Consider the following 12434-nt stretch of genomic DNA (forward strand, 5'->3'; position numbering starts at 1 on the left):
CAAGAGGAAAACCCAAGGAATCACCCTCGGTGGGTTCCACTCAATGTAATCATCAAGGTGAACGTAGAGGAATCACCCTCGAGGTTCACACTTGAGGGGTTGCACGACAGAGTCGAATCGGAAGTGGTTAAAGAGGAAATCACCCTCGATGACCACGACCGAATAGCTACACTACAGGGTTAACATCAGAAGTGTTGTAGAGGTCTCACCCTCGGCACTCGATAGTATCCCAGTAGTGTCGAGCAACTAAGGGGAAAGTGAATGTGCGGTGTCGGGGCCTGGTCTTCGATCCCGTTGATCGGGTCTTCAATGATGAAGCAGGGGCAACAAGGACAAGGTGGGGGTCACTGATGGATCACTAACCAACCTATACTAAGCAGTTTAGGATAAGCAGGTAAGGTACAATAACGGGTACAAAAGCAGGCTATGCATCAGAATAGGAGCATACAATAACAGTAGCAAAATCTAATGCAAGCATGAGAGAAAGGAATGGGCGATATCGGGATGATCAAAGGGGGGGCTTGCCTGGTTGCTCTGGCAAGGAGGGGTCGTTGTCAACGACGTAGTCGATCACCGGGGCATCAGCGGCCTCGGGGCCTACCGGAGAGAAGAGGGGGAAGAAACAGTAAATACATAGCAAACAGAGGTAACACTAAGCAAGACATGACGATACGTAGCGCTAAGCGTGCTCTAACGCGGTCCTAGACGTTATAGGTGAAGGGGGAAAACAACCGGGAAGGTGTTCCCGGTTCCGGACCTGTGTCAGACAGATGACCGGAGGGGGGAAAGTTCCATGTTCAGCATGCTAGGGGCATGTGACAGATGAACGGACCGCGTATTCGGATTTGTTGGATTTTTCTGAGCAACTTTCATATAGAAAACATTTTCATCGGAGTTACGGTTTAAAAGTTACGGATTTTCAAAGTTTAAACCAATTTCTGAATTATTTTAAAAGCAGAAAAGGTTTATTGCGTCAGTAGTGACGTCAGCATTGCGTCAGCTCTGCTGACCAGTCAAACTGACAGGTGGGACCCACCTGTCAGCCTCTCTGTCTAACAGAGGCTTAACTAAGCTAACAGGATTAGTTAGGGGGCGTGGGCCCCAGCAGTCAGTGACTGGTTAGTACTAACTAACTAACTAATTTAACTAACGTTTTAATTAATCATTTTTATTTAAAAAAAACGTTTTTTTTTAACAAAATACGCGATGGGGCCCGCGTGTCAGAGACACTGTGTGCCCAGTCAGCACAGTTGACCACGGTCAACGTGGTCAACTGGGGCCAGGGGGCCCACGGGCAGTGACCCAGAGGCGGGGCCCAGGTGTGCCACGTCGGCGCCGGCGTTGGGGAGCTCCGGTGAGCGTTTCCGCGGCGGAGGGGCGCCGGACCTCGCCGGAAAACGCGTACAGGGCTCGGGGAGGAGCGGGGCTAGGCTCATACGAACGAGCTCTCCGCGCCGCGTCCAGTGGTGGCCGTAGCATCACCGGACTTGGCCGGAATCGGCACCAGCGGTGAGCGTGGGCGGCGGTTGGCTTCGGGCATCATCGGGGACGGGGCTACGGGCGCTCAAAAGCAGCGTGGGGCAGCGGTTCAAAAGCAGGGGGTCGGGCGCACCCATTCGAGGTCTCAGCCGAGGCTGGGATGGACGGTGTCGACGGTGGCGTCGACCGCGGCGGACGCCGGAGCTCGGGCGAGCTCGAGCTCGTCGAAGTAGGGCACGACAGGGGCAACTGGCATGTGTGTCAGGCTGCTCGGAGCGTGCTGGGCACGGTGCAGTGCTCGGTTGAGCTCGACGGTGAGCGTGGCCACGACGACTGCGGGTCTAGGCGGCGGTGAGCTACTGCAGCTGCGGCGAGTGAGCTAGGGAGGGCGAAGCGGTGCGAGGAGAAGAAAGGAGGGAGGGAGGAGCTCACCGGGCGGCTACGAAAAGCCTGCGACAGCTTAGGAGCGCAGAGGTGGCCGGAGATGACGGCGGTCACCGGCGACAGAGGAGAAAGGGGGCTGCTCGATCCGCTCCCCGTAGTGGCTCCCGGCTCGCGCTCACGGACGGGGACTGGGTAGACGACGGCGGCGGAGACGATGGGCTCGATGGCGAGGCGAATGGGGCTCGGTGGCCGCGAGGACAGTCGAGGCGCGGCGGCGAGCACGCTCGGGTCCGAGAGAGGGGAAAGCTCGAGGGGGAATCCGGAGGGGAGTGGGAGAGGCGGAGGGGGCGAGCAGGGGAGTGGGTGGAGGTAGGTGGGGAGGAGGTCGAGGCGTCGAGGGGAGGGGCCCTTACCCACCCGCGGCGTTGCCGGCGAGGTGGTCGGGCGGCGTCGCGCCCCTGTAGCGGCGCGCACCAGGGGAACAGGAAGGGGGGGCGCGCTTCGGGGAGCTGGGCCGGCCAGGCTGGTGAGGTGGGTCGGCCTGCTGGGATGGGCCGAAGCCCAAGGGGAGGCCAGGGGCTCTCCCTCCCCCTCTTCTTTTCCCCCCTTTTTTTTTAAACAGCTTTAGCCTTTTCTTTTCTTTTTCTTTTAGCCAATAAAGACTTTGCAAAAAAATTATGCCATTGGCCAAAATAATCTCAAAGAATTATTAGGCACTGCCCAAATAGATTGTGAGGCTTTAGAAATAGTTTGCCATTTCCATAAATTAAAAAGGCATTTAATTTATTTCTTAGGCCACTGTTTGAAGTAGCTTAGGCCACTCAAACCCTTTTGCAAAATTGTTGGTTCACCACCAAAATTAGTTGTGGATTATTCTGCACATGATGAACATTTTTGTTTTCATGTCTGAGCATTTTGAATTTCAGACAAAATTAGAATTTGAATTCAACTGGAATGTGAAAGAACATGAGACAATAATGATCAGGCACATGTTTAGCAAAAAGATTAACTTAACCCCAGGGGTTACTGTAGCATCATTACACCGGGGTGTTACAACTCTCCTCCTCTAAAAGAAATTCTCGTCCCGAGAATTAAGAGGTAGAAGGGAAAAGATCGGGGTATTCAGCCCGGAGGTTATCTTCGCGTTCCCAAGTGGCTTCCTCTTTAGTATGATTCGACCATTGCACCTTGAGGAACTTAGTAACCTTCTGGCGGGTTCGACGTTCAGCTTCTTCAAGAATGCAGATCGGATGCTCCTTGTATGTGAGATCATCTTGAATTTCAATCAATTCCGGATCCACTTCACGTTCCGGATCCTTGAAGCATCGACGAAGTTGCGACACATGGAAGACGTCATGGACGTGAGAGAACTGAGGTGGCAACTCCAATTGATAAGCCACCAGTCCACGACGGGCGAGAATACGGAAGGGACCAATGTAGCGAGGAGCTAACTTTCCCTTGACTCCGAACCGATGAGTGCCTCTCAAAGGAGTGACACGCAGATAAGCTTGTTCACCAGGTTGATAAGTTGAACCCCAGTGTTTCCGGTCATAGTTGCTCTTCTGGCGGGATTGGGCCGCCTTGAGATTATCCCGGACTATGCGAACCTGCTCTTCAGCTTGCTGAATAATGTCCGGACCAATGAGTGCTCGTTCCCCAGTTTCGGACCAATTCAGAGGGGTTCGGCACTTACGTCCATAAAGCACTTCAAAGGGTGCCATCTTCAAGCTGGCTTGATAGCTGTTGTTATAAGAGAACTCCGCATAAGGGAGAGATTCTTCCCACTTCTTGCCGAAAGAAATAACACAAGCTCGAAGCATGTCTTCAAGAATTTGATTGACTCGCTCGACTTGGCCTTGGGATTGGGGATGATAGGCAGTGCTCCAGGTAATATGAGTTCCCATTGCCTCTTGGAAACTATCCCAGAACTTAGAAGTGAAAATACTGCCGCGGTCTGAACTGATCTCCTTCGGAATGCCGTGGAGTGACACAATTCGGGAGATATACAAGGTTGCCAATTGACTAGCAGTGATAGTCTCCTTGACTGGCAGAAAGTGAGCAACCTTCGAGAATTGGTCGATGACGACAAAGATAGCATCGTTACCTTTCTGAGACTTGGGAAGGCCAGTGACGAAGTCCATTTGGATCTTATCCCACTTCCATTCAGGAATCGGAAGCGGTTGTAGAAGTCCAGCCGGTTTTTGATGTTCTGCTTTGACGCGACGGCAAATGTCACATTCTTCGATATATCGGGCAATGTCTTGCTTCATCTTAGACCACCAGTACTTCTGACGGATGTCTAGATACATTTTGGTACTTCCCGGATGAATAGAGAGAGGGGTGTCATGCGCTTCTTTCATCACCTTCTCTGTCATAAGCTCGAACCGGGGTACGACAATGCGATCTCTAAAGTATAAGGTTCCATCTTCACCAAGTGAGAAATCTCTGGATTTCTCTAAGGCAAGATCCTTTTTCATCAGATCAACATGAGCATCTTTGGCTTGAGCAGACTTGATTGCTTTCAGAAGAGTTGGTTCCAAAACAAGGTTATTCAGAGAACCCTGTGGAACTAGTTGAAGGTTCAGCTTGCATAGCTCTTCATAAAGGCGGGGTTGAGCTTTGTAGACCTGGTGATTATTGCAATAAGACTTTCGGCTTAGGGCATCGGCCATTACATTAGCCTTGCCAGGTGTATAAGATATACCGCAGTTGTAGTCAGCAATAGCTTCCATCCATCGCTGCTGACGGAGGTTCAGATCTGGCTGAGTAAACAGGTACTTCAGACTCTGATGATCAGTGAAGATCTCACAACGATTACCGAGAAGGTATTGTCGCCATAGCTTCAATGCAAAGATAACCGCTGCAAGCTCAAGGTCATGAACCGGGTAGTTTTCTTCGTGAGGACGCACTTGACGGGAGGCATAGGCAATCACCCTGCGCTCTTGCATTAGAACACAGCCTAATCCTTGACGTGAAGCGTCACAATAGATGACAAAGTCCTTGCGAGAATCAGGGGGAGCAAGCACTGGGGCAGAAGTCAGTTTATCCTTGAGTGCCTGGAAACTTTCCTGACATTTGTCTGTCCAATCGAACTTAACGCCTTTGTGAAGCAGATTAGTCAGTGGCTTGGCGATCTTGGAGAAGTTCTCGACAAAGCGGCGACAATAGCTGGCCAGTCCGAGAAAGCTTCTGACTTGCTTGACAGTCTTTGGAGGGGTCCAGTCAAGAATAGCCTGAACGCGCTCTGGGTTGACGGCAATGCCATCCTTGGAGATAACATGACCAAGGTAGGTGACTTCGGGTAACCAGAATTCACATTTGGAATACTTGGCATAAAGTTGATGCTCTCGAAGCTTCTCCAGAACAAGACGAAGATGTTCAGCATGTTCTTCTTTATTCTTCGAATATACCAGTATATCATCCAGATAGACTACTACGAACTTGTCGAGGTAATCCATGAATATATAGTTCATCAGACGAGAGAATGTAGCTGGAGCATTGGTTAAACCGAATGACATGACGGTGTACTCGTAAGAACCATAACGAGTCACAAATGCGGTCTTTGGAATATCCTCTTCACGAACACGGATCTGGTGGTAACCCAACCTCAAGTCGAGTTTAGAGAATATCGATGAACCAGCCAGTTGATCATACAGATCATTGATCCGAGGAAGGGGATATTTGTTTTGAATTGTAGCTTGGTTGATAGGACGATAGTCTTGGACCAAACGGTTCGTACCGTCCTTCTTCTTGACGAAGAGAGAAGGTGCTCCCCAAGCAGAGGAACTTGGACGAATGAAACCCTTGTGAAGAGATTTGTCGATTTCCTCCTTAAGCTCAAGGAGTTCATGAGGTGGCATCTTGTAGGGTCGTTTTGCAATAGGAACGGTGCCTGGTTTCAAGTCGATGACGAACTCGACAGCCCGGGCAGGGGGTATTCCTGGAAGTTCTTCTGGAAATATGTCTTGGAAGTTGCGAACGACTGGAATCTTTTCAATTCCCTCAAGAGGTGCCGCGTTCAACGCATTCAAAGCATAAAGTCGTGCTTCAGCGTTTTGAACAAGCTGAGCATGGTAGGTTACAATCTCATCTGAAGGATGTAGGAGGTGAACGACCTTGGTAGCGCAAACGATAGAGGCAGTATGCGCTTTCAACCATTCCATTCCCAGAATGAGGTCAATATTGGAAGACTCCAGAATAATGGGAGAAACAAGGAATTCCAACCCTTCAATTTCAACAGGAACGTCGCGACCAATCATGGTAGTTTGACATCGGCCCGCAGGGGTGCGTACCACTATCGGAGTGTTCATGGGCTCGCATCGAATGTCATGTGCGTAAGCAAAATTTTCTGACATGAATGAATGTGATGCTCCTGAATCAAACAAAACAGAAGCTGGTACTGAATTAACAAGGAGAGTACCCATCACAGTGGCAGGCTGGTCTTGAGCTTCATTCAGATCAATATGATTAGCCTGACCACGACCATAAGGTCTGGCACTGTTGTTATGGGGCTGATTGTTACGGTCAGTTGAAGATAGAGCCAGCTGGCTCTTTTTCTGAGTGCACTCTTTAGCAAGGTGGCCGGGGCGGCCACATCTGAAGCACAGACCATCATTGGGATTGGGAGCATAAGCTTGGGGCGGTACAGCCCGAAGGGGCTGCCTCTGCGGTTGAGGAGGCAGACGAGGTGCAACATAGGACTGTCTTGGTGCAGGTGCAGTTGGACGATACATGCTGTGGGGAATCCATATCCGACGCTTCTGCGCTGACGGGCCCGAAGATGGGCCAGCGTCACGGCTACGCCTGAGGGATCCCTGGTGTTCCTGAAGACCAGTCTCAACCTGAATAGCCTTGTTCACCAAGGTGGCGAAGTCGGCAAAGTCATGAACGAGCAATGCTAGCTTAATATCAGGGTGAAGTCCATCCCGAAACTTCTCTTGCTTACGAGCATCAGTTGCAATGTCTTCTTCAGCGTAACGGGACAAGTCCAGAAATTCCCGTTGATAAGCATCTACAGTCTTGTTGCCTTGGGTGAGGTTGCGGAACTCTCGCTTCTTCCTGTCCATGGTTCCCTGAGGAATGAAACGGGCACGGAAGGCAGCTTGGAAATCCGGCCAAGTAATGACCGTCCCAGCAGGTAGGGTACGCTTGTGGCTGTCCCACCATTGAGCAGCAGGACCCTTCAGAAAGAAAGATGCGAAGGTGACATAGCTGGCAGGGGCAACACTAGCAGACTCCATTTCATATGTGATGTCGCGGAGCCAGTCATCAGCATCAAGGGGTTGAGTTGAGCTGCGGTAGATAGATGGGTTGAGGCGCATGAAGTCCTGCAGAGTTACTCGGGTTGGATGTTGATTCATGTTCGGACGAGGAAACTGAGCCATCATTCCTTCCATGAACTGGCGAGTTAACTCAAACTGTTGCCTCATTCCAGTAAAGAATTCAGGCGGTGGTGGGTCGTTGGCACCACAGCCACGACCAGCGGGTCTAACCATCCTGCTAACATGTAACAGGGGTAGTTCAGCATTGAGCATTTGCAAAGATAAGGATCAGTCATGATGAAAACATTCATAATGAAGGAGGTACGATGGATTCCACTCCGTAGTCAACACGACAGGGTGTGCACTACTCAAAAAGCTATTCTAAGGAATAACTATGGCTTCATCCAACTTCGGGGTGAATGTGGTCACGGGATCCTAATGTTAGTAAATTCATTTAACCCGAGTAGAAGAGAGTTCAGAGTCCCAGAGTATAGACGAGGAGTAAAAGATGCTAATACCACCCATATGGCGACGTGGGCCCGTAAGCCACACAGCCAAGTTAGTAAAACAGTTTTCAGTGACTAGACTCAACTTCGGCCAAGGAGTTGGAAAGGGGGCTACCTACAGGCAGTCGGCTCTGATACCAACTTGTGACGCCCTCGATTCAATCGTACACTAATCATACACGCAAATGTGTACGATCAAGATCAAGGACTCACGGGAAGATATCACAACACAACTCTAGACACAAATTAAAATAATACAAGCTTTATATTACAAGCCAGGGGCCTCGAGGGCTCGAATACATAAGCTCGAAAACAAAAGAGTCAGCGGAAGCAACAATATCTGAGTACAGACATGAGTTAAACAAGGTTGCCTTAAGAAGGCTAGCACAAAAGCAACATCGATCGAAAAGGCAAGGCCTCCTGCCTGGGAGCCTCCTAACTACTCCTGGTCGTCGGCGTCTGTCACGTGGTAGTAGGCACCCTCGGGGTAGCAGCAATCGTCAAAGGTGGCATCTGGCTCCTGGACTTCACCATCTGGTTGCAACAACCAGAAAGAAGAAGAAGGGGGAAAAGGGGGAGCAAAGCAACCGTGAGTACTCATCCAAAGTACTCGCAAGCAAGGATCTACACTACATATGCAACATTATCAAAGGAAGGCTGTATATGTGGACTGGGCTGCAGAAAAGCCAGAATAGAGAGAAGGTCTAGTCCTATCGAAGACTAGCATCTTCTGGGAACCACCATCTTGCAGCAAACAGGAGGGTGTAGAGTAGCATAAAGTAAAGTGGTAGTAGTGTTATCAACCTCGGCCAGAGATCCTTTCTCGACTCCCTGCGAGAAAGCAATCCCAGAGCCATACTATCCAGTTATCATCACAATCAAAACCTCATCACCATCCAGTTCTCATCACAAGTATCCAGTTCTAGTTGTATCGATCGGGATACAACTCCAAGTGTCCGTTACCGTAGGACAGGCTATCGATAGATGTTTTCTTCCCTGCAGGGGTGCACCAACTTACCCACCACGCTCGCTTAACTCCGGCCGGACACACTTTCCAGGGTCATGCCCGGCCTCGGCCAAACAATACGCCGCAACCCGACCTAGACTTAACAGAGAGGTCAGCACGCCGGACTAAACCTATGCCCCCAGGGGTCATGGGCCATCTCCCCGGAAACTCCTGCACGTTGCGTACCCGGCCGGTGAGCAGACCTAGCTACCTCCCCAAAAAGGCAGGAGCTTACCAGTCCAACCCGGCGCGCGCCGCTCCGTCGCTGACGTCTATTAAGCTTTGGCTGATGTATACGACGCAGAACGCCCATACTATGCCCACGTGATGGTTAGTGCTATCAGGCCAGAGGCCCCTCGGATCAAATATCCAAATCGTAGTGGATTAGGAACGCGCGGTAACAAGCAGAGACTCACGATAGAAGTGACCCCGTTGCCCCGTCTCGAGGACTTGCGGCAAGGGCTAAGAATGCCCGGCCACGCCTCGTAATTATCTCGCGGGCACCTTCCAGGTCAACCCGTCTCCACATCACTTTCCAAGTAACAGTTGTAAAGTCCAAGTATCCGTGTGTCCAAACATCAAGAGGAAAACCCAAGGAATCACCCTCGGTGGGTTCCACTCAATGTAATCATCAAGGTGAACGTAGAGGAATCACCCTCGAGGTTCACACTTGAGGGGTTGCACGACAGAGTCGAATCGGAAGTGGTTAAAGAGGAAATCACCCTCGATGACCACGACCGAATAGCTACACTACAGGGTTAACATCAGAAGTGTTGTAGAGGTCTCACCCTCGGCACTCGATAGTATCCCAGTAGTGTCGAGCAACTAAGGGGAAAGTGAATGTGCGGTGTCGGGGCCTGGTCTTCGATCCCGTTGATCGGGTCTTCAATGATGAAGCAGGGGCAACAAGGACAAGGTGGGGGTCACTGATGGATCACTAACCAACCTATACTAAGCAGTTTAGGATAAGCAGGTAAGGTACAATAACGGGTACAAAAGCAGGCTATGCATCAGAATAGGAGCATACAATAACAGTAGCAAAATCTAATGCAAGCATGAGAGAAAGGAATGGGCGATATCGGGATGATCAAAGGGGGGGCTTGCCTGGTTGCTCTGGCAAGGAGGGGTCGTTGTCAACGACGTAGTCGATCACCGGGGCATCAGCGGCCTCGGGGTCTACCGGAGAGAAGAGGGGGAAGAAACAGTAAATACATAGCAAACAGAGGTAACACTAAGCATGACATGACGATACGTAGCGCTAAGCGTGCTCTAACGCGGTCCTAGACGTTATAGGTGAAGGGGGAAAACAACCGGGAAGGTGTTCCCGGTTCCGGACCTGTGTCAGACAGATGACCGGAGGGGGGAAAGTTCCATGTTCAGCATGCTAGGGGCATGTGACAGATGAACGGACCGCGTATTCGGATTTGTTGGATTTTTCTGAGCAACTTTCATATAGAAAACATTTTCATCGGAGTTACGGTTTAAAAGTTACGGATTTTCAAAGTTTAAACCAATTTCTGAATTATTTTAAAAGCAGAAAAGGTTTATTGCGTCAGTAGTGACGTCAGCATTGCGTCAGCTCTGCTGACCAGTCAAACTGACAGGTGGGACCCACCTGTCAGCCTCTCTGTCTAACAGAGGCTTAACTAAGCTAACAGGATTAGTTAGGGGGCGTGGGCCCCAGCAGTCAGTGACTGGTTAGTACTAACTAACTAACTAATTTAACTAACGTTTTAATTAATCATTTTTATTTAAAAAAACGTTTTTTTTTAACAAAATACGCGATGGGGCCCGCGTGTCAGAGACACTGTGTGCCCAGTCAGCACAGTTGACCACGGTCAACGTGGTCAACTGGGGCCAGGGGGCCCACGGGCAGTGACCCAGAGGCGGGGCCCAGGTGTGCCACGTCGGCGCCGGCGTTGGGGAGCTCCGGTGAGCGTTTCCGCGGCGGAGGGGCGCCGGACCTCGCCGGAAAACGCGTACAGGGCTCGGGGAGGAGCGGGGCTAGGCTCATACGAACGAGCTCTCCGCGCCGCGTCCAGTGGTGGCCGTAGCATCACCGGACTTGGCCGGAATCGGCGCCAGCGGTGAGCGTGGGCGGCGGTTGGCTTCGGGCATCATCGGGGACGGGGCTACGGGCGCTCAAAAGCAGCGTGGGGCAGCGGTTCAAAAGCAGGGGGTCGGGCGCACCCATTCGAGGTCTCAGCCGAGGCTGGGATGGACGGTGTCGACGGTGGCGTCGACCGCGGCGGACGCCGGAGCTCGGGCGAGCTCGAGCTCGTCGAAGTAGGGCACGACAGGGGCAACTGGCATGTGTGTCAGGCTGCTCGGAGCGTGCTGGGCACGGTGCAGTGCTCGGTTGAGCTCGACGGTGAGCGTGGCCACGACGACTGCGGGTCTAGGCGGCGGTGAGCTACTGCAGCTGCGGCGAGTGAGCTAGGGAGGGCGAAGCGGTGCGAGGAGAAGAAAGGAGGGAGGGAGGAGCTCACCGGGCGGCTACGAAAAGCCTGCGACAGCTTAGGAGCGCAGAGGTGGCCGGAGATGACGGCGGTCACCGGCGACAGAGGAGAAAGGGGGCTGCTCGATCCGCTCCCCGTAGTGGCTCCCGGCTCGCGCTCACGGACGGGGACTGGGTAGACGACGGCGGCGGAGACGATGGGCTCGATGGCGAGGCGAATGGGGCTCGGTGGCCGCGAGGACAGTCGAGGCGCGGCGGCGAGCACGCTCGGGTCCGAGAGAGGGGAAAGCTCGAGGGGGAATCCGGAGGGGAGTGGGAGAGGCGGAGGGGGCGAGCAGGGGAGTGGGTGGAGGTAGGTGGGGAGGAGGTCGAGGCGTCGAGGGGAGGGGCCCTTACCCACCCGCGGCGTTGCCGGCGAGGTGGTCGGGCGGCGTCGCGCCCCTGTAGCGGCGCGCACCAGGGGAACAGGAAGGGGGGGCGCGCTTCGGGGAGCTGGGCCGGCCAGGCTGGTGAGGTGGGTCGGCCTGCTGGGATGGGCCGAAGCCCAAGGGGAGGCCAGGGGCTCTCCCTCCCCCTCTTCTTTTCCCCCCTTTTTTTTTAAACAGCTTTAGCCTTTTCTTTTCTTTTTCTTTTAGCCAATAAGGACTTTGCAAAAAATTATGCCATTGGCCAAAATAATCTCAAAGAATTATTAGGCACTGCCCAAATAGATTGTGAGGCTTTAGAAATAGTTTGCCATTTCCATAAATTAAAAAGGCATTTAATTTATTTCTTAGGCCACTGTTTGAAGTAGCTTAGGCCACTCAAACCCTTTTGCAAAATTGTTGGTTCACCACCAAAATTAGTTGTGGATTATTCTGCACATGATGAACATTTTTGTTTTCATGTCTGAGCATTTTGAATTTCAGACAAAATTAGAATTTGAATTCAACTGGAATGTGAAAGAACATGAGACAATAATGATCAGGCACATGTTTAGCAAAAAGATTAACTTAACCCCAGGGGTTACTGTAGCATCATTACACCGGGGTGTTACAACTCTCCTCCTCTAAAAGAAATTCTCGTCCCGAGAATTAAGAGGTAGAAGGGAAAAGATCGGGGTATTCAGCCCGGAGGTTATCTTCGCGTTCCCAAGTGGCTTCCTCTTTAGTATGATTCGACCATTGCACCTTGAGGAACTTAGTAACCTTCTGGCGGGTTCGACGTTCAGCTTCTTCAAGAATGCAGATCGGATGCTCCTTGTATGTGAGATCATCTTGAATTTCAATCAATTCCGGATCCACTTCACGTTCCGGATCCTTGAAGCATCGACGAAGTTGCGACACATGGAAGACGTCATG

The sequence above is a fragment of the Triticum dicoccoides genome, chromosome 6A (genome assembly GCF_002162155.2).
Source record: "Triticum dicoccoides isolate Atlit2015 ecotype Zavitan chromosome 6A, WEW_v2.0, whole genome shotgun sequence".
Lineage (NCBI taxonomy): Eukaryota > Viridiplantae > Streptophyta > Magnoliopsida > Poales > Poaceae > Triticum > Triticum dicoccoides.